Source organism: Canis lupus, chromosome 18, assembly GCF_003254725.2.
Source record: "Canis lupus dingo isolate Sandy chromosome 18, ASM325472v2, whole genome shotgun sequence".
NCBI classification, from domain to species: domain Eukaryota; kingdom Metazoa; phylum Chordata; class Mammalia; order Carnivora; family Canidae; genus Canis; species Canis lupus.
In genome coordinates, this window is record NC_064260.1 from 48,687,856 (window position 1) to 48,709,758 (window position 21,903).

The 21,903-nt window shown below is 57.2% G+C and overlaps 1 long non-coding RNA gene across 1 annotated transcript; it reads right to left on the reverse strand.

The window, feature by feature from the left end:
- Positions 1 to 635: 635 nt before the first annotated feature.
- On the reverse strand, positions 636 to 4,953 carry LOC125752961 (uncharacterized). Its single transcript, XR_007403655.1, has 2 exons — positions 3,499 to 4,953; positions 636 to 974 (listed from the first exon to the last, which is right to left on the reverse strand). It is a non-coding gene; the product is annotated as an uncharacterized LOC125752961 (long non-coding RNA).
- Between the last annotated feature and the right edge of the window lie 16,950 nt (positions 4,954 to 21,903).

A 21,903-nucleotide genomic window follows, 5' to 3' on the forward strand; every position in this document is an offset into this window, starting at 1 on the left:
GACTGTGACTGGAACCAGGTGCAGCTGAGGCCTCTTCCTATTGCACAGTGTATGTATGACATACGACCCCAGGCAAGCTTGGACCAGGGGCCGGGGGGGCACCGTGCCATTGCCAGAAACGCCGGGAATCACCTAGGGGCCTGTTGGGGCCTCTGTGGCTTAAGCGAGTTGGGAGGAGCTCCCGATTCCTCCACCGCCAGCCCCCTCCAGCCACAACTGCTCTCAAGATGCCCAACAGGGGCCCCGATCCCTGACCCCACCGGAGGCAAGGGCCTTGGGAACGTCTGTTGCCACATGCCCAGCATTCTGCTGAGCCAAGGCCATTTTGAAGGTCGTGTGTTCCTTCTGAGTAAGTTCCCAGCTGAGAGGCCACCAGGCATGGTGCTGGGAAGGGGGGCATGCAGAGTCCCTAGCAGGCCTCCTGCTGCCTGTGTGGCTGAGCAGCCTCCTCAGAGCCTCTCGGTGTCGGTTTTCCCACCTGCAAGATGGGACCGTGGCCCCTCGTGGCTCTGACTCTTACAGGCCGTGGCGCTGGCTGCTCCCCTCGCAAGTGAGCCCCTTCAGTGAGAAAACCACTGGCGCCTTCTAAGCTTCCATCGCACACCAGCAGCTTCACATGTATCCTAGCTCTTAGATCAGCCTACATGTATTAGCTCATTTTATTACTACAAGGATCCCTATTTTACAGATGCGCGCAATGAGGTGCAAAGCAGTTTTCCAAGGACACGCAGCCAGAGAGGGGCAGCCTGAGCCCAGAGCCCAAGCTCCTAACCACCGTGCCACCTGCCTCCCTTCCAGGGAAGCAGAGAAGGTCCCGAGAAGCAAGGAGCTGGCCGCGTTCACACAGGCCTCTTGATTCACTTCTACCCACATCGTCCAGGGTCTCCAATCTTCCAGGCCTGACATGGGCAGCTTCTCCATGGGAGACGAATGCCAAATAAATGTGTCCTGCAGTGAGCTACCTCTTGAGATCCCTGCGAAAGATTAATAAAATCTTGTCAAAGAACAGGAGGATTCACGCCAACCCGCCAAGTCCATCAGGCGTCTACAGATCTTCCTCAATTCACGATGCAGTAACGTCCCGATCAACCCATACTAAGCTGAAAATATTAAGTCAAAAATGCATTTAATACACACCTAGCCTATGGGACATCATAGCTCAGCCTAGCCAGCCTGAAACACGCTCACAGCACTGACATCGGCCTACAGTTGGACAAAATCATCTACACAAAGCCTATTTTGTAATAAAGCATTAATATCTCACGTAATGTATTGAATCCGGTGCTGCTCAGGGGCAGGTGACAAACAGAGCGGCTGTGTGGGTATAGATGGCTGTCAGCGCATCAGCTGTTGACGCCCGAGACCACCTCTGCCCCACATCCCCAGAGAGAGAGGATCACTGGCCCGGGAAAAGATCTACATTCGAGCTTCGAAGCATGGTCTCTATGGAGTGCTTATCACTTTCACGCCATAGTCAAGATGAGGAGTGTCTGCAATCAGCCTAATTTCCTCTTGTAACCTTGGGAAATCGAATGGGGCGCAGCCTATCATAGGGCCCACGCACAGCGATCATCCACCTCTTGTACAAAAGGGTTAGGAGTAAAAATGTCCTGTGGTTCCCTCTGATGCTTAAAGAGAAATCATTAGTGCAGAGACACGAAAATTCAGTGGAATTTCAAACACAAAGCAAACGTGGCGTTATTGGGATACAGCATTTGGTGGAGGGAGAGATGTCTGCTGGATTGTCGAACTGATATGGCATTCTGGCAACAGCCGCCCGCCTCCTCCTCGGGCACGATCTTTAGAGAGCGGGCGAGGAGTGGGGTCAGGGTTTCTCCAGGGCTGGCACGGTGCTGGGCAAACTGAGTGCACACAAGGAATATGAAGGGGGTGAATGAATGAATGAGTGGTGTGCAGGAGACAGGGGAGGGGCGCAGGTGAGCCATTCCCCCCCCTCCTTGTCCTGGTGAACTACAATGTGTTTCCAGGTGCCCACGTCTCAAGGTGGCAGACCCAGGCCTCACAGCAGGAGGTACCTGTCCCACCCACCCAGGGAGTGCCTGGCCAGTGAGGGTCAGAGAGCTCCTGGGCCAGAATGGGGCTCAGAGGGCATCCACCCCCTTCCAGGAGACCACACTTCCACACTGTCCAGCCCTTTCCCTGCAGGGCTCCAGGGGCCACCATCTGTCTGGGGCAGGCTAAGTGCCCCCACACCCTTGGCATCTGCTCAAGAAGATTCCAGGGAAGTGGCCTTTGGGATGAGACACTGTATGAATGAGGGAATGTGTGGTAGGAAGTGACAGTGGTGACTCAGGGTGACTCAGCCTGGAACCTGCCAGGGGCCACTGAGCAGCCGTCTGTGGCCACAGCAGCCCCTCAGCCACCCACCTCGGACCAGAGGTCAGTTCTCCATTCCCCAGGGCCCATCTCTTGGGCTGGCCTTGTAGCCAGATGTTTGGAGAATGGTGGGGAAGAGAGTGCATGGCAGGTGCCTGGACCGAGGCCAGGAGTGGATTAAGGGAGAACCCGTGTGCAGAAGCGGAGAGGGGTTGGGTTGCTACCCCTGCCCCTGGAGAACCCAGGGGTCTCCACTTGACGTCCTTAGAAGCCCATCTCATCTAGTAAGTCTTCATGGTCAGACAGGGAACTCGAGGCCTAGAGCAGAGATGAGGCCAAGAAGCTGAGAAAGCTGAAGTGAGAGAAAGATCCTAGATACTGGCTGTGGCTTGGGTCAGTGACCCCCAGGCTGTTTTCTGGTTGGTGGAAGACACGGGCATCACTCCATGTGTGCCAAAACTCTGACCAAGAGGTCCTATTGTCCCCTCCAAGGTCTCTGCTAGAATCATCCCACTTTCCCACATTCCATCCTTGAGATGATTTCAGGTGCTCATTCCACTGTCTACCAACCCACCAATCCATTAATCTATCTATCCATTCATTTATCTATCCATCCTCCCTCCATGCATCACCCACTCACATGCCCACCCATCCACCCATCCATCCACCCACCCACATGCCCACCCATCCATCCATCCACCCACCCACATGCCCACCCATCCATCCATCCATCTACCCACTCACATCCACATCCACCCATCTATCCACCCACCCATATGCTTATCTATCCACCCATCCATCCCCTCACCCACATGCTCATCAACCCATCCATCTACCACCTACATGCCCACCCATCCATCCATCCATCCATCCATCCATCCATCCATCCATCCAATGTGAACCCTTCCTTGGAGCCTGCCCATGTCTTCAGCATCCCTTTGGAACACACACACACACACTCCCCCTTTGTTCATTCATGCCCCATTCACTACATCTGTCTACCCATCCCTCCATCGATCCATCACTAATGCATGCAAGCATCCATCTCTTCACCTACACATCTATCCATCACCTATCCACCCATCCATCCATCAATTACTTATTCACTGAACAAAGCTTAGTAAACTTTGACAAGGTCTCAGGCCCTGTGACTTTCCTTACATCTCCCATTTCTCCATGCTCTGCTCTTCCTCTCCAGCCATGAAACCTTTCCATCCCAACAGCCTCCATGACTCCAGGTCATGGCCCCTGACCCTCAGGAGCTCACAGTCACCAGTTTTCTGGATCGGGACCAGGAAAAGTCTAGACCAGGCAGGACTGCTCCCTCCCACCTTCCTTGTCAACTGTGGGGTCTTTGGTCTTGTTCCTGCTGCTGTCGACCTTCTTCCCTCATCTGGTTGGAGAGGGAGAGGCCCCAAAGCTCCCTATTCTCCCGCCAGCTGGATCAAGGAGAACGGACTTGCTGCCGGGAAGGCCTGGGGCTCCAGACGCTAGGGCAGCACTGAGTATGAGCAATGCTTGTCGTTTCCTGTCTGGCCCCAGCCTGCCCCTCCCAGGGCTCCTAGGTGCGTCTGTGGTCCTGGGCTGCAGGGCCTAATTAATTCTGGACTGGCCCAGTGCTTTGAGATCTCTGGATAAGAGGGAATTCCAGAGGGGCAGCTCAGCCTCATAAAACCATAATTGGTTGTGTTTTTATAATCATAATAATACCTTACAGCTTTTGCATTTCAAAGCACTCCGCACCTATGGTTGGATTTGGTGCCTACAGCAGCCCAGACTGGAGGGGCCAGAGCAGGGGGCAGTGGAGACCACCGAGCTGCACAGAGCTGTGTGGCCCTGGACAGGACTGTCTTCTGGAGCCTCGGTCTTCTCGACTGTACAAGGGGAAGCAATGCTGCATCCTGCAGGTGCACAGAACAGGAGGCTGCAATCTGTGGGTGAAGCTGGCAGAGCTGATGGGACTGTCCCACCTGCCATTGAGAAGCCATGTCCCCTGCATGGTCCAGAAGGTGCCTCGGATGAGCCTCCCTGGCAACATCCTCCACCGGCCTCGCCCTCCATGTCACTTCTGAGTATCAGTGCCCATCTTTTATTTTCTCCACAGTATGGTCATTCCCCGTTATGGACTGTGAAACACAGAGGAGCCAACCCAGTCTCCACGGGTATCAAAGGCCATGGGTGGTCCCACAGATGGAACCCCCTCCTCCCAACGCAGCTGGGAGCCCATATCGAGTCCAGGCTCCAGCACTACAGCCTGTTGACAGCTGCTCAGAATCATCCTTATCCCTGTGCCTCTGGGTCCCAGATCCCTCAGAGCCTGCAAACAAGAGAGCTACTGAGACGTCTCTGGGGATGGTCCAGGGTCCCTGCTCTGGCCCAGAGAGAAAGGACCCCAGGCCTGGGTAGTAGGAGCAGGACTGACTGGGCCTCTCCCCCGACAGTCCTTCCTCCTTGGTTTAATCCTGAGGTCGCCTATTGCCACCCTGCCTCTGCTCTTCCCAAACTGGCCTCGGCACTGGGACTCAGTTTCCCCTCTGGTGATGGTCTCCGTTGCCCCTTCCCATTGGGTCCGAGTCTGTCCCCAGCACCCCCTCCCGGGGAGGCTCCACAACTCTGCCTGAGCCTTGGCAGGAGGGGGAGGCTTGCCTCCCCTCCCAGGCCCCCTGCCCAGGAGGCCCCTCCCCTCACCCACTCTGCCCACGGAGGCTTCCAGAAGCTGGTTCTGGAAGCAAACTGAGACCACAAAGTCTTCCCATCATCCTTGGGAAATGTCAGAGCTGCTCGGTTTGGCTTTCCTGTTCAGTTCCCCTGGGAGCCCCAGTTCTCCCCTGCCCTGCAGCCCCCAACCCCACAGCTGTGCATTCTCCTCTCCCACGGCCCTGATGGCCCTCAGCGCCTCCAGCGTGACACCTTCCTTCTTGCCTCCAGCTTTCTCAGGTACCAACCTCCACCTGGAGTCCGTCCCTGCCTCACCTCCCTCCACCCTGGCTGATGTCTCCTCACTACTCAGGGGTCTGCTCTCATGCCCCATCCTCCTGGGAAACTTCCCCGACCCCCCAGCTCGGCCGATCCCCTTCTCTGTGCTTCTCCTAAGGCACTTCCAACTCTGTTCTCACTGTCCAGCTGTCCTCCTGCCCTGGCATCAGACCGGCAGCTCGGCAGGGTGGGATCGCCCCGGCCCCAAGGGGCTCCAGGACCCACTGCCGAGTGAAGTATGAGTGATGCTCCTGAACCCCCTGGGCACCCCCTGTGGACCGCTCCTCAGAGGAGACCCGTGGCCGGGTGGAGGAATGCCTTCTCCTTCCCTCATCCCTGGATCCATCCCAGCCCTCATGAGGGGAGCACAGAGGGGAGTGGGCCCATACTGCAGGCCGGCTGCCCCACCTGGGCCCTGGCCTCCCAGCTGCCTGGGACGAAGACCAGCTGGTACCCTGGGGAGGACCAACGCCTCCAGGGTGGGTCCAGACTCCAGTCCCTGCCCCGGTCGCCGGGGAGGGTGAGCCAGGAGGCTGAAGGGAGAGGCCAGATGAACCCGGGCCATGCGGCTGCAGGAATCCGGGCATCTCAGACCCCCATAAGCACCCCCACCTCCCCCTTGCAAACCTGCCAATGCTGGGCACGGCTGGGGGCCCCAGACCCAGACAGGACACAGGCATGGGGCAGGTCCTGTTTTGGTGAATGGAAGCACTCTGTAGCCCCTGGAGAGGTGCTGACAAAAAGGGGAACTTCACAGCTTAAGTATGAGTCACGCGAAGGGAAAACAGGGAAATTCTTCTTGGGTTTCACTAAGGCCCCAAACTGAGACCTTCCCCTGCAGGAGCCCTTGGACTCAGGGGTGTCCACAAGTAACCTTGGCCTGTCTTCCACGTGGGTTCCTCTGTCCCCTAGTGCCCCATCCGACAGGGAGGGCGCCCCTGAGGACTGCTGCCGGCCATCCACCCGTTCGCTCATTCATTCAACAACCTGCTCCATGCCAGGCCTGGTGCTGTGAGCAAGGCAGGCGGGGTCCCTGCCCTCATGGGGCTGAGAATCTTTAGCAGGGGGAGCCAGTGAAGCCCCAAGCAAGCTGGACAGAGCTGCGGGGTGTTATGCATGCTGCAGAGGAAGTAGCCAGCTGCTCTGACCCGGTGGCTGGGGGGGGGGGGCAGGGGGGGGCAACAGAGGAGACAGAGCCACAGGAAGCCGGGAATGTGCATTCCAGGTGGCAGGAGGCACCGCCTGGGAGGCCGCTGAGCATGCTCCGGGATCTGCAGAAGGTCGATGATGGGAATTAGGACGAAGAGGGTGGCCTGCACGGCTCTGTCTGCTGGCCTCCGGGGCCAGAGCTCAGGCAGGGCTCCCGGCCAGACAAACAGCAAGGTCGCCGAGTGCCCGGGGGTTCCCACCCTGCAGTCAGATTTGGGGGAATCACAGGCCTCTCTCCCCGGGAGCAAGCAGGAAACCCCCTCCACCTGGGGGGGGGGGGAGCAGGGGGGTGGAGGGAGCCAGGGACTGCTCACCCAGCTCCGGAGGACAGCTACCTGCCAGGACAACCCCCCACCACCACCACCACTGCTGCCAACTGGACCTGTGTCCCCTCCCCGGGGAAGGCTCCTTCACTGCCTCCCGCTCTTCGCCAGGCCAATCGGCTCTGCTGTCCCTTTAAAGGGGCCTGAGTCAGAGACTTAAGAATGAAGCTGACTCATGGTGGAAAGGGTGGTCACCGGGCTGGCTGGACGCCAGGGCTGCGGCGGCAGAGGAAGCCGGTGACCGCAGCTGCCTGCGTGCGCTCTGCTGCGAAGCACAGAAACCACAAAACCCCATTTGAAATTCCACCGCGTGGCACAACTTGTGTAATGAGGTTACCCCTCATAATGGGGGTATTCAGGGCCCACGCGGGCCTGGGGGGCTGGGGCCCTGCCCCCCGGGGCCAGCTGATGGTGATGTCATCTTCCGTTAGGAGGCTCCCCCCTCCTGCCATTAAGGACTTAAAAAAATGCACCCGGAAAGTCAAGTGAGAGCCAGAACGGAAGTCTTGGTTTTATTTATAGTTGATAACTTATGTCCGGCTTGCTCCACGGGAGGCCCAGCAGGGAGGATAAAGAGCCCAAAGGAGGGGGCAGTGAAAATGCCCCAAACCCCAGGGTACTGTGGCACCTGAGGGAGAGCCAAAAGCTCCATTCTGAGCTCCCCAGCAGCCAAAGCAAAGAGGGGAACAGGGCGCAGTAGGGTGACACCATGGAAAACGGGGACCCCCTTGGAGCCCGGGCTCAGATGCCAGCTGTGCCATAGCTGAGCTGTAAGGTCTTTATGCAGAGCCTGCCTTCTCATGTGAGGACAAAGAGGAGAATCCAGCACCATCTGGACAGGTTTTAGACGCTCTGCTGGCCTGGGGTCTCCTGGTAGAGGGCAGAGCTTAACCCGCTCACCACTGCCCACGCGCATGGCAGGCGTCACTAACGGATCACAGCGCACGCACCCCCTCCCTGCCTCCCGATCCAGATCCTGCCTCACAGCCCCGTCCCACACAGCTCCGCAGGGGCCACCCACCAGTGTGCCAGAGTCAGCCTGGGACCGACCTGCTTGTCACCTGCCAGTGACGAGCTGCGGAGAAGCCCAGGAGGGCCTTGGTCATCTCGGGATTCCCAACACCGGGCCCACACCTGTGCAGTAAAACCTTATCTAGAAAAGGAAGGGAGGAGAGAGCCTGGGGGAAGGAAGGAGGAGGAAGGACAGATGGCAGCAGAGTCTCGAGCAAGTTGTTGCACTTCTCGGGGCCTCGGGCCTCGGTTTCCTTATCCATTAAGTGATAGTTTTGAATGACTCTCTTAGAGGTGTCCGGACGGCAGAGTGAGGCTGCGCAAGGAACAGGCATACCCAGGGGCTGCCCAGCTCGCAGGGCTGGACGGGACAGTGCAGGGCGGCAGCAGCCACGCTAGGAAGGGGCCGGCGTGGCAGGTGGGAGGTGGGGGTCCCTGCCTGGCCAGAGCGCCCAACGCGCAGCCCCAGGCCCCCAAGATTGAGGCACTCGCAGGCACCCGGCGCCCCCAGGGAAGGGCCCCAGGTAGGACGGGATCATGGTGGGGCTGTCGGGCCTGCTCTCCTGCCCCCTGCACAGGGAGAGGGCATTCGGGGTGGCGCACTGTCCCGTTGGTGCAGCCAGCAGGCTACAAGGTGCCCACCAAGCGCCCATGCACGTGGGTCGTGTCATCTCTGTCCAGAGCCCATTTCCTGTTACTGTGCACATCCTCACACCACGAGCTAGTGGCCTTTTCAACTTCCACTTGAACGACTATGTCCCCGGGAGAGGCATGCTCGCAGAAGCCGTGCCCAGAATCCCTCGTCCCTGACTCCACGCGGTGCTCCCGGTGCCTCCGTGGCCGGCCCGACTCCTCTTCCTCCCAGTTTCTCCCTCTGCACCCATGCCCAGTGGCGGACGTCACCCCGAGAGCGCTTTTTCCCAGAAACAAATGTGTCCTCGCGAGGCAGCCAGGCCAGGAGGGAAGGACGAAGCTACAGGGGCCCAGCTTTGCACCCCTCCGTGGGATGTCCACCAGCCCGGCCCGCGGGGACAAGAGGAGCCAATCCCTGTGTGCAAGGCGGACAGAGACTAGAGGACTCACAGTGACACACCCAAACATTGGCGGCTTGTGTGCAGTGCCCTAGAGGAGACAGACAGGGGCACTGCTGGTGGGCGAGGGGGCGGTCAGCAAGGCCGCGCTGAAGAGGTGACCTTGACAAGAAGGTGCAGGGCGCGGAGAGAGGCAGTGAGACGGTTCCGGGGAGAGGGAACGGCATGCACAGAGCAACAGGTCGGGGAGCTCAGGGAGCTGGACCAGTGGGCCCTGGGGCTGGGTGGGGACCCTGTGTGAGCAGGCCCAGGAGACCAGGCCTCATGGAGTGGACAACCATCCTTCCCCAACCTTGCCAGGGCAAGTCTTAGTGGCTGTAGGGGTGGTGTGACCACAACTTGATTTACAGCTCGAGAAGAACTTTCCTGCTCCCAAACGGTCATGGCTTTTCCACCCCACATGGGAGACTGGCTTCTATGTAGGTCCCCCACTGCCTGGGGTCCCTTCATGCCTTCCCTTCACAAGCCTAGAACCTGACAGGTAGAGTGAGCTGTCCAAATCCATGGAAGGGGTCCCCGCCCAGGGGTGCCCTCCTCCCAGCCCACCGACCCCAGGGCCCCAGCCTCACCTTCTCAGAGAGAGTGGGTGGGCAGCCTTCTCAGCCTGAGTTTATAAAGAGTGGAGGTTGACCCAGGCACCGGACAGCCCCGGCTCTGGGGCTTTGAGGACCATCCTGCCCTCTGCAGGAGGCAGTGACCAGGTGGGAGCCAGCTGGGCCATCCTGCATGGGAGGCCTGGAGGCTCTGTGCCACGTGGCGGTCTAGCCTTGGCACCCTCTTGAGGCGGGAGGCGCCCGCCAGCGGAAGACTTAGACAGCTCAACAGTGGTCCCGGCCCCTCCCAAAGTCTGTTGGTCTCACTTCCAGAACTCTGGTCTATGCCTGCAGCCCCATCTGCTAGGTCTGATTTTCCTCCTTTGCAAGAGAGTAGCTAGTGGCTGGGTGAGTAGCTGGGTGGCTGGGTGGTTGGGTGGCTGGGTGAGTAGGTGGATGGGTGGGACAGAAGCAAGACCTCAGAAAGGCGGGGTTGCCTGGTTCTTCCTGGCCACCATTCCTTCCTTCCTCTGGGGCTAAGCAGGGCAGAGCCACGACCAACCTAAAACCTGCCCTGACTGAGTGAGGACTCCCCAGCTTGCCTGGGTCCCACCTGTGGGGACCCACATGGTCACCTCCTTCAGTGGTCTTAGAACCACCCAGACCAGCGGACGATGCAACTCTGGTGCCATTCATTCATCTGTTCATTGATTCATTCATCTATTCACTTACTTCATCATCTCTTCTGGGGTAGTGTCAAAAATAATAGTAGGCACAGGAATACAGAACATTCCTGAGGGCTTCCTATATGCCAGGCACCCCACAAGCGAGACAAGCAGTGACTCATGGAACCCACACAGCCTACCCATGAGGCAGATGGGCAGGAAGAGTGGGGGGAAACACATGCAAGACCCAGAGGCAGAGACAGCAGCCCCTGCTCAGTCACTCCAGTTTGCATGGACCCTGGGGCAAGCCAGCCTGTAATGAAAAATGGGGTACAGCCATGAGTCAGCCTCAGACCTCACAGGGCCCCATGTGCCTTGTCAGGGCCTTGCACTTTACCCTGAGGGCCAAGGACCCTGAGAGTTGCAGGGACACAGCCTTATTTGCCACTTTAGAAGCTTCTTCTCTATGTTATGTGAAGGTTGGAAGGGGTGAGAGAGGAGGTTACCATGGTCACACGGATCCTAGGGGGCCGATGGCGGTGGGATTAAAGGTGACCCTGACAGGACTCAGGGACAAGGTCCAGTTAAGGGCCAAGGGGATAGGATGTCCTGGTGATTCGGTGAGATGGGGAGATGGGGGTGATACAAGACAGGCATTACTCCTTGTTTGGCTCACCCTGAGCTGGAGATGCCCGTAGACAGCTAAGATACCCAAGGCAGGGTCTGCAGCTCCACCAAGGGGACAGCCGCCAACACTGGCCAGCTCCTCTGCCCCCAGGAATCATGAAAGCCCTCACCACCGCCTTGCTTGGTCTACTCCCATTGACGGCTGCCTTAGAGCCACAGCAGCACCTCTTGCCTCCCCCCTACTCCTGCAATGCCCTAGGGTAGCTTTCATGCCCATCAGCGCCACCTACTGACCCCTCAGGTCACGCCTTCAGCAACATCTTCGTGGGTCCCGGTGTGTCCCATTTCAGAGATGGGAAAACTGAGGCTGAGAGAGGCCTGTCTGAGGTCATCCAGCAAAGGACAGGTGGAGGTAGCATGAGACCTCCAGAATCCTGCTTTGCAGTTTCTCTCCAAAGAGCCCCATTTGAAGAGGAGATGGAAGGAGGTAGATGTCAGTAGATGCCTCATCCTACTCTTGTCTGCTGTTAACTTTTCAACATTCCTAGATGCTTCCAGCACCCCAACACGGACCTCCAACTCAGTCCCACCAGAGCTTAGTTTTGGTTAAAGAAGCTCATTCCTTTTGGCCAATGTCTGCTTCTGTGACCACCACCACCCCTAACAGCCCAGCTGGGCCCTGCTGAGAGGTGGTGGGGATATAGAAATCTGACCTCTCCCTCCTCAATTCTCTCCTTCTTCCTGCAACACTCATGGTGTGAGCCCACCTGTTAAACCAATGATGAGATGATGATGGTGGTGGTGATGCTGGTGGTGAGTAGGTGATGATGGTGATGGTGATGGTGGTGGTGATGGTGTTGATGGTGTTGATGGTGATGATGGTGATGATGGTGATGATGATGGTGGTGATGGTCGTGATAGTGATGATGATGGTAGTCATGGTGATGATGATGGTGGTGATGGTGATGATGGTGGTGGTGATGGTGATGATGGTGATGGCGGTAATGATGGACATGCGGGGGTTGTGTTAGTTGCACAGTCGACTTGTTCGCTCTGAGACATTCATTTGCCAGGTGAGCCAGACCAAATCACGGGAGTCTTTCAGAAGCAGAGGGTTTTCTCCAGAAAAGAAATGGGATATCAGCAGCCTGCACCCCACCCTGATTCCAGCCACACAAGACTCCGAGCAGAGGACCCAGCTAAGCCGTGCCTGGCTTCTGACCTGCAGGGCTGTGAGCTAACGTTGCCTTAAGCCATTAAGTTTGTGGTGATTTGTAACACAGCGTAGGTAACTGATACAGATATGCATTCAGGTGGCCTCCGGTGGGACTCTGGAGGTCATAATCAGTGAGGCTTTCCTTGGAGAGTTCCTGAGGCTTGAGTTCTCCCTGGGGTCAGGGGAGGGAGCTCAAGTGTGGAGAATCGGCAGGCGCCGCGGTAGGAGCCCCAGCTGTGGTGAGGTGCAGGGAGACCTCGTCCCACCCCCCTGGGCTCCCTGTTCCTCTTACAGGATTGATGCTGGCAGGCTGTGGGAGGATGAATTAAGGGATGCACTGAACAGAGCTTTGCTCAGTGTCTGGAACATAGTAGGTGTTTAGGAAACCATGCATGGCAATCACATGCCAATATTAACAATAATTGCATTGTGAATTTTATGCAGAAGTGCCCAGGGAAAGTCCTGTAGCAGCAGAACAGGCTCTGGCTTCTCGGCCTCCCTAGCCAGAGCCTCAAGTGGATCTCACTCCCAAGGGGTAACAGAGAGGCTGCCCTGAGGTCCTCTAGCTCCTGGGGGACACAGGACCCTGCCTATCTCCCCTGGAAGAGCCCACATACTCATGCCCTCAAGAACCTCCCAGAGAGCTTGAGAAGCTATTTCTTAAACAATAATAAAAGGCAAATTTTAAAATACCTAAGAGGTCCTGTTATCTGCATCCAAGGACTGAGTGTGACCCTGACACTGGCCCCACGCAGGGAATCAAAATGGACCAAACTGCCATTTCCATGAGCTCTGAGAAAGGCCAACTCAGAAGAAATCGCTGGTACGAGACACGAAGGGGAGAAGCCATCACTCTGTGGTGTTTCCAGGGCACCTGCCGCGTGCCACACCCTGGGCTGGACTGCGGAGTCCTCTGGGCGAGAGACCCCAGCACACAGATTGTTCACGACATGGCGTGATTGGAGCAAAGTGCAGGGCGGTCTGAGAAAGGTGGGCCAACAGGGCAAGGGGCTTTGCCCTGAGTGCTATGGAGCCAGAGCCTTCTCTAGGCAGACCAGTGAGGAAAAGCATTCCAGGTAGAGGGAACAGCCTAGTGAAGGTACAGAGGCTGCAACGGGTATGACATGAGGTGGAAGCACCAGCTGTTCAGCATGAAAGTTGGGCCACCTCTTTCGGGAAGGAGCCCCAGGTTTGCTCCGGACAGGACTCGTGTCTCAACTTCTGTCCTCCTGAGACCGTGATGATTATTTAAATAAATGCACTACTTTCCTGGGATGCTTTGCAGGTTGGGATCCAGCAGTCAAATGGGGCACAAGGGAGGCCCCAGAGAGCGAGGGCGGTGGCTGTGATGCTGGCGACCAGGAGTTTGGGCCTCACAGGGGTCCGAGTCCATTAGGTGACCCTGAGCAATGAGCAGGGCCAGTATGGGTTTTTATCTCCAAGGACATAGCACGAGGTACTCGTCTTATGTACTGAGGTACTATCTCAGGCCCTTGAGATAAGAAAGTTCAATGGCTTTGTCCAGCCATTTCGTGATTTTGCCTCAAATTCTACTTCCATTTAAATTTCAGAACAAGGTCAGCCCATGCAGAGCAGTCGTGCCATCACTTGCCATTTCTGCACCCGTGGCAGACATGACTAATTGATTGTAGAAGCCTCAGTCCAGTACTTGGGCAAGTAATCTTTGGGGATGTTTGGGGTCTGGGCCACTCTTCTCCATGAGACGGACACCCAGCTTTGTCATGAAGCCCACCAGGGTCTGGCTGTCCTCTCCATGCTCTGGCCACTGTTGGCCAAGACACTTGGGAAATCGTAGAAGCCAGTGTAAAGGGAGCATGAGATGGTTATCTCTCCCTTTCTCCCTCCCTCTCTCTCACGTGTGTGCACGTACACACATGCTCACATGCACATGCAGGAACATAGGCACATGCATCACATATCATCTGAGACCAAGTGAAGTACAAGCTGCAGGCTGGAGGGCACTTGCCAGGCCCGTTTCACGCTCTGTCCCAGTGTCTAGAACAGTGCCTGGCACACAGAGGGCACCCAGTTACAGGGACATCTATGGGCCCACGCTGTTTTGGAACCCGTCACATCCTCACCAGCACAGCCTCTTGGCCGGTGACCTTGTCAAGGCCCCCTGGGTTAGCGTCTCTCTCCCCAGAAAGGGACAGAGGCGGAGGGGCAGTGTTCTCACCATCAGCTGGTGAATTCAGGCCTGCAGAAGTTTTCCCGGAGTCCTTAAATCACTGTTGAGATGAAGTTCCAGGTACATGCAGAGTGAGTGGGCGGGGGTGGCAGGACGGGGCTCTCCGGCACCCCCTACCCCTACCCCTTCCTCAGGGGAATTAATTGGTATCAAAAACAGGATTTTAGGAAATAGCCATGTTTAAAAGTCCTCCTGCTTAATGTTCCCTTTAATTAGAATGGGTTTCACTTGACGGCTTTGCTGACCCGCAGGGGGAGGGCAGCCCCCGCCCGAGTGGACGCCCACTGACCCGGGAATTCCTGCATCGCAGTTATGCCCCGTTTATGGGCTCACTTAGCAGAGTTCAAAAGAACGGCTTTTTCTGCAGCAGAACAACAGTCGGAGCCTAGAGAGTCACTCCCCTCGATTCGGGCACCTCTGTGGGAACCTGGATCCAGGACATTCCTCTGAAAAGAAGAATGTGCACGCGGGGGACAGCTGGGTCACTGCCAAGCCCAGTTGCTCAACAGATTCAACAGGCAGTGCCTGAGCCCCGGGGAGGACAGACTCCGCGCCGGGCCTGGGGAGAGGGATGTGGGCAGGGTAGGCATGCACCTGCCTCGGGGCGCCCTTAGGTCCGGGGCGGTCCCGTGACGCGGCAAGTCCGGCAAGGTGGGACACGGTGTGAAAGGGCAGGTGCTGGGGGAGCCCAGGGGAGGCTCCTGGTCCCACCCAGGGCAGGACAGACCTTCACAGGGCAAGTTGCGTCGAAGGTGGAACCCTGAGTTAGTCTGGATGAGCAAGGCTGTGCTACACTAACGAGTAAGCTGGGATGCGAGCATCTGAACTCCGTGGCGATCTGTTCTTCCCTCTCGTCGTGGGCCAGGGAGCGTCTTCCTGTTGGGGTCTCCTCTCCCGGTGGTGCAGGGATATGGGCTGCTTCCAGCCACGTGGCAGGAGCAAGGGATGCAGAGAACTCACACCCGTTCTAACTGCTTCAAACCAGATGGGACCTGGAGAAGCCAAGGTCTCTCAGTACTTCACTTCTGGCCACCCAAACCCTTCTGTTTCTCCATGACTCTCAGACTCTTCCAGAACACTTCTGGCCACCAAATCTGCGGGGTTTTCTCCATAGCAAGCAATTCTCAGATTCTCCAGACACCAGCTGGTGTCCTACAAATTAACTCAATTTTGATATTATCCACCTGTTACGACTGTACAGGGGACAGGCTCGGTCCCACAAGAGTGTCACCACCCAGACACCAGACACAAGTCCAGGCTGTCACCTGTCCTCCCGACCAACTGGCTGCAGATCAGAGGTTCCCACAACCACCTCCTTAGGTTTGAGAACCGCTAGAAAGTGGTATAGAACTCACTCAAAGCAAGAGTTTACTTACCAGATTACTGGTTTATTATAAAAGGATATATAACTGGGGAATAGGATGTAAGTCTCCACTGGGAGCGGTGCACAAAGAGCCCAGGGAGGCCCATCCTGAGATGACGAGCAGCAGTTAGATTTGGGGCTTTAAAGGGGTGTAGGCAGGTACAGCCCTGAGGTCTCCAGAGACTGCTGGCGGCGGCAGTGGGTTGGAGGAATTGAGAGGTGCTGAGGAGGGCAGAGTGGCTCAGCTCGGGTGAGGAGCCGGTGCGGGCAGCGAGGCCAGGAGGCGTAGACAATGGGGCTCTGGCCTGATACCCAGGTAGACAGCAGGGCATCTGCTGAGCAAGGGCTGGGCGAAGGACGAGGGTGAAGGACGCGGTGCCCACGAACCACCCAAGTGGGGATGCGGGTAGGAGGTCAGGTGCGCGGGGCTCAGGGAGGAGGCTGATGGAAGTTTGGAAAAAACACATTTGAGAAAGCTCCTCTACTCCGGAAAGACAGCTTTGCCTGCGCAAAATGGAGAGGGAAAAAGATAAACAGGATTTCACGTGGGGGGCCGCGAGGATTCTCCGCATCGTACAGACAAAGGCACTACGTCTCAGAGTGAGGAGCAAAGCCAAGAAAGCTCACAGCACATTTGGCATGTGTCAAGCACACCCCCAGCCCCGACATGTTCAGTCCACACAATAAACCCAGAAAGCTGGTGAGAAGAATTATCCCCATCTTACAGATGGAGAAACTGAGGCACAAAGCAATTCAGCAAGGTTCCCCAAGGCCACCTAAGATGCCAGGGTCTGGCCCGAGGTTTGATCCAGGCCCTCTGACCCCACGGACCCTATTGTCACACCAGGGCAGGTGACTTAGCCGGGGTCACCCAGCCAGTAGGCTGGACACGAAGCTGACGCCAGCTGTCCCGACGTGGACTCCCTCGAGGATGGTCAGAATGGCAGAGCCGTTGGCCACCAGGGAAGTTACGGGCTCACGTCTGAAATTACACCCTGTGCGAAGCAGATAGAGTGTAGCCCCTCCCCTGCTGAGTCTGCTGGCATTTTCCGGGCACGACACCTCTCGGCCCGCCCCGGGGGCTTATCAATGGAATGGGCCGGCATGGAATGTAGAACTGACGGCCTTATCTCAGATGCCGGTGGTCATTCAGGTATCTTGTGCCACCGTGTTGAAACCATGGACGGGCCGTCACCCCTGGCCCCCTGCAGAGTGGCACACCGGTCAGGCCAAGGTCAAGCAAAGAAGTGGCACCATTTCTGACTCTGGAGGTCAAGCTGGGAAGAGTCTACACCCGCACACAACCCATTACTTAAGTAGAGTCATCACATTGGACCCCTCCAGCTGCCCTGTGAGTCCCTGTCCCCCTTCTGTTGATGAGGAATTGGGGCCTCCAGAGGGCAAGCCACCTGCCTGAGGCCACCCAGCCAGCAAGTGGCAGAACCAGGACACAAACCCAGATGTTTGGACTCTAGTCATTTCTCCCACAAACACATCCTGAGTCGGGCTTATTCAGATCCAGTTCCCAAGAACGGATTGTTGGCAATAAATAGACAGATCAAGAGCGCCTGGGTGGCTCAGCCGGTTAAGGGTCTGCCTTCAACTCAGGTCATGATCTCGGGGCTTCCTGCACAGTGAGGAGTCTGCTTCCCCCTCTCCCTCCTCCTGTTTCTGCTCTCTCTCATTCACTCTCTCTGTCTCTCAAATAAATAAATAAAATCTTCTTAAAAAACAGGTAAGACAGACAGCCCCGGTGGCTCAGCGGTTTAGCGCCGCCTGCAGCCCGGGGTGTGATCCTGGAGACCCGGGATCGAGTCCCATGTCGGGCTCCCTGCGTGGAGCCTGCTTCTCCCTCTGCCTGTGTCTCTGCCTCTCTCTCTCTCTCTCTCTCTCTCTCTCTCTCTGTGTGTGTGTGTGTGTGTGTGTCTCTGTGAATAAATAAATAAAATCTTAAAAAAAAAACAACAACAACAGTAAGATTTCATGCTTGACCTTAGTGACCACATGATTAGGGTAAAAGAGTCTAAGAAACCCCCCACTACGGAATATTCTCCATCCTCAAAGAGGAAGGACACGCTGACACCTGCTACAGTGGGGATGGACCTGGATGCTGAGTGCACAGGCCAGACACAAAAGGACAAACCTGGGGATCCCTGAGTGGCTCAGTGGTTTAGCACCTGCCTTTAGCCCAGGGTGTGATCCCAGAGACCCAGGATTGAGTCCCACATCGGGCTCCCTGAATGGAGCCTGCTTCTCCCTCTGCCTGTGTCTCTCCCTCTCTCTCTCTCTCTGTGTATCTCTCATGAATAAATAAGTAAAATCTTAAAAAAAAAAATTAAAAAAAGGACAGAGCTGCACGATCCCACTCATACGAGGTCCTAGAGTCTCCAGATTGCTGGACACAGAGAGGAGGACAGTGGACACCAGGGGCCGGGGGCCAGGCAGTTAGTGTCCATGGGACAGAGTTGCAGTTGGGAAGATGAAAACATTCTGGAGAAGGATGGAGCTGAGGGCTGCGCAACAGGGCAAGTGTGCTTAACACTCCTAGGCTGTACACTCCAAAACTGATTAAGATGCTACATTTTACGTTGTAGGTATTTTATCATAATTAACATTTTCTTAATAAATTAAAAAAAAAGAAATGGTTGACTTCATTCACTGGTTCTGGTGACCTTGAGCAAGGATGCCCCGTCAGCCCTGGGCCCGGTGACTGTGTACGTACACATGCACGCGCGTGTGTGCATCGGGGCACACGAGGGATGGAAGCAGGTGCCCGTGCTGGCAGCATTGGTGCTGGCCCCTCCTCGGAGGGGGGGGGGGGCAGGGGCACCTGCACAGGCAAGCTCGGCTCCAACCACTGTAGTGGCAGCGGTGATCCTCGCGTGGGGAAGCCAGGCACGGAGCACGGTGCTTTATGCACAGGGCCCCCTCGGCGCCCTAGGGGAACTATGGTGATCCTGTCTTGCAGAGGTGGAAACCAAGGCCCAAAGTTTGTAAGCAGGAGAGCACAATCCAAACCTCATATATCAGTTATCTCCTGCTTTGTAACATATTACCCCAAAACATACTGGCTGAAAACAAATATTCATCATCCCCCGTGGTTTCTGTGGGTCAGAGACCCCGGAGCAGCTGAGCCGGGTGGTTCTGGGCCAGCGACTATCCTGAGGCTGTGGTCAAGGTGTCGGCCAGGCCTTTGGTCATCTGAGGCTCGACGGGGGCTGGCGGGTCGGCCTCCAGGATGGCGCTCTCTCCACGCCGCTGGTGTGAGGCCCCAGTTCCTCACCGAGTGGGCCTCTCCACGGGGCTGCACGGGCATCCTCACAACACAGCGGACGTCTTCCCCCAGAGTGAGAGGACAAAGAAAGCAGGACAGAAGCCACAACCCCCGTTACCACTTGGCCTTGGGACTCACACTCCCTCGTTTCCGCAGCCTCTGTTGGCTACAAGGTGAGCCCTTAAAGGTGGGAAGGAGCCTCAAGAGAGAACACATGCAAGAGGTGAGGCTCCTGGGGCCTTCTTGACTCCCGGGCCTGCCCACCTGTCCCGCCGGTGCCTGAGCTCTGCTACAGGACCGGTGGTCAGTCGGACAGTGGTGTCTGGCGTCCGAGGACTTTTCGGAGATAGTGTGGCCTGGATTGCTCTAGCGGAGAGGGGGCTTGCCAGGGGGCACCACACTGTCAGGAGACGAAAGTTATCCCACAGAGACAGTTGTGAGCCTGTGCGGCCTCAACACCAGGCCAGTGTCATGTTTAGGAAGCACATGGGGTGCACAGGCACAGGAGGGATCCTTCACACACACACACACACACATACACACACACACACAGTGGGGACCTGGGGACAGGGTGGCCAGATGCATAGCAGCCCTCCTGGCCATGCAGCAAGAGCTGGACGTTGCTGTAGGGTCCGACCTAGGTGCAGCCTCCATATCCACTCGGGCCCCCCATCCCCCCATCCAAAGTGGGATCCTTAGCTGCTTCTCCCACGCGGGAGAGAGAAGAAAGCCGCATGTGTCAAGGGGCCTGGCCCACGCCAGAGCCCAGCCCCAGCAGGGCAAGGGGTTGACTTGGGCAGACACACTGCACCCCGGAACTTGATGGCCCCCCCGCCCCAGTTCAGCCAGTTTGGCCAATCCCACAAACCAACAGTAGCCAGCCTAGTCACCCCCTCCCAGGGTGCTTGGGGCCCCCAGAATGCCCCACCGATGAGAAAGGCTCTGGACAAATACTTCACATTCCAGCGGGAGAGTAACAGGGAATGTGGAATGCTCCTTCCCAGCCCGCAGAGGACGGCCCTTCCTTTATCTCGCCTGGAAGTTTTGTTTTCCTTTTATCAAAAAGGTGTTATCAGTGTGGCTTAAGGAAGAAAGAAACATGGAATGGAAAATGGGCAGGGGACGCGGTCCCGGGGAAAGAGGAGGCGTGGGCGAGCGAGAAGCTGCAGAAGGAGGTCACTTGTCATTAACCTGTGTCCTGCCACAGCAACCTCCCGCCCGGAGCGCAGCCAGCCGTGCTCAGGCAGTGCCAGGGGGGCGCGCACGCTGGAAGGACCGCTGATTGCTGCCGCCGCACGCACTGCTTCCCATGGGTGTCACCCCCCCACCCCGCCTCCATCACCAAGGCTCAGCACAGGGGCCAGTGGGACTCCTCACGCTCCCAAGTCATGGACAAGTTGGTGAGCCCGCCTGAGATCATGCACCTAATGACCTGCAGACCCCTTTGGGGTCCCCATGCTTCCTGGTCCCCATGCCCTCTGACCTCCTGGGCCAAGAGGGTGGCATGGCAGGCAGGAGAGCTGCAGGGCAGTGACAGAGACTGTTTGCTTCTAACCAATGGGAGTTTTCACCCAGCATCCACACCAGCTTTGCTCATGGAGACTTATGACTTACAGGTGGATCAGTGCAAGCAGGGGGACTGCTCCATGGGTAGGTGGACAGACGGCCCAGTGGTGGGCTGGAAGGGCAGATGCCCACACGCTGGCTGGCTGGCTGGTGGATGACTTGATGGGATAAGTGCAGGCAGGTGGTGGTAAATGTTGGCCCAAGGGGGTAGGAATGGATGGGAAGGTCAGAACGAGGTGGGCAGTGGAAGAAATGAGTGGGCAGGGCTGATCGTGGGCCTGACTCCCTGTTCCTGCAGCTGGGAGCCAGGAGAAGGAGGGAGGCTGGACGAGGAGGGACGTGGTCAGGGGCCTGCCCTCAGAGACAGCTCATTCATGTGCACCTGCGCTGAAATTGCGGTGCAAGTGGCTCCTGGCCTTGAGAATCTGGAAGCTGCCACGTGAAAGGGGCCACAGGAGTCACAATGGTTTCATGGCTGAGCCCAGAGAGGGCGAGAGCATCTCCTGCAGCCACGTAGCCAGGACCAACCCCAAGGCTCCACCCTAGTCCAGGCCTCTTGGCTCTGACCATCGTCTGGGCTCCAGCAGCTTCTGTCTGCCCTAAACTCCAGCCTGAGCTGATCCCCCTCGACCTGGGCTAACCCATCATTGCCAGGGGCTCTAGTGAGGCCCCAGAACCAGCACGATGGTGCCCTGACCTGCTGCCCCATTTGCCGGGATGGACTAAGGTGGGGTCCCTGTGAAGCAGACTGACTTCTGGGGGAATACGCCCCAGGACATGTTTCTCCGAGAGCCTCTGACAGGGTAGCCACGTGTGGCCCTGGCTTAGGGAGCCTGGTCTTCGGTCCATCTACTCCTTTGGAATGGGGTGTTCATGGGTGGTAGAGGTGACCCTGATTTTGAGTGAAAGCCCTCGCTGCTCTGGACCAGAGATCCCTGGAGGTAGCACCAAAACAAAAATCTGGGAGCCAAGGGTGTGTTCCTCCAGGGCCTTGCCCCAACGGCTGGGTTTGCTGTCCTATCACCTTCTGGCATTTTCCCCAGAAGTCAGTCTGGGACCCACTCGCCCATTTTGCAGGTGGAGCCGTAGGGCACTGTTCATGGTGAAATCTTGCTGTGATGTGGGGCACCGGGAGCCCCGCGGGGCCACTGACCCGTGTCCATCCGAGCCCCGGCAGCTTGCCTGGCGCACAGTGGGGCATCAGTAAAGTTTGCAGAGGGAATACAAGCCCAGACGAAAGAGCTCCGACAGGCTTTGGGACCAGAGAAGCCAGAGTCCAAATCCCAGCTCCTCCTTTTATTGCCCATATGACCTCCAGTGGGTCTCAGGTTTCCCACTCTGCGAGATGAAGCTGACAATATTCACTCAGTAGGAGCCTGGTGAGGATTCCCAGAGAGACGCGGTGTCCTGTCCAGATGCGCCTGCAGGCCCCGCCCTGGGCAGCAAGGCTGCCGCTCACCTGCGGGCAGCTGAGGCCCCGCCCCTTGCAGCCCAGCCGGGCAG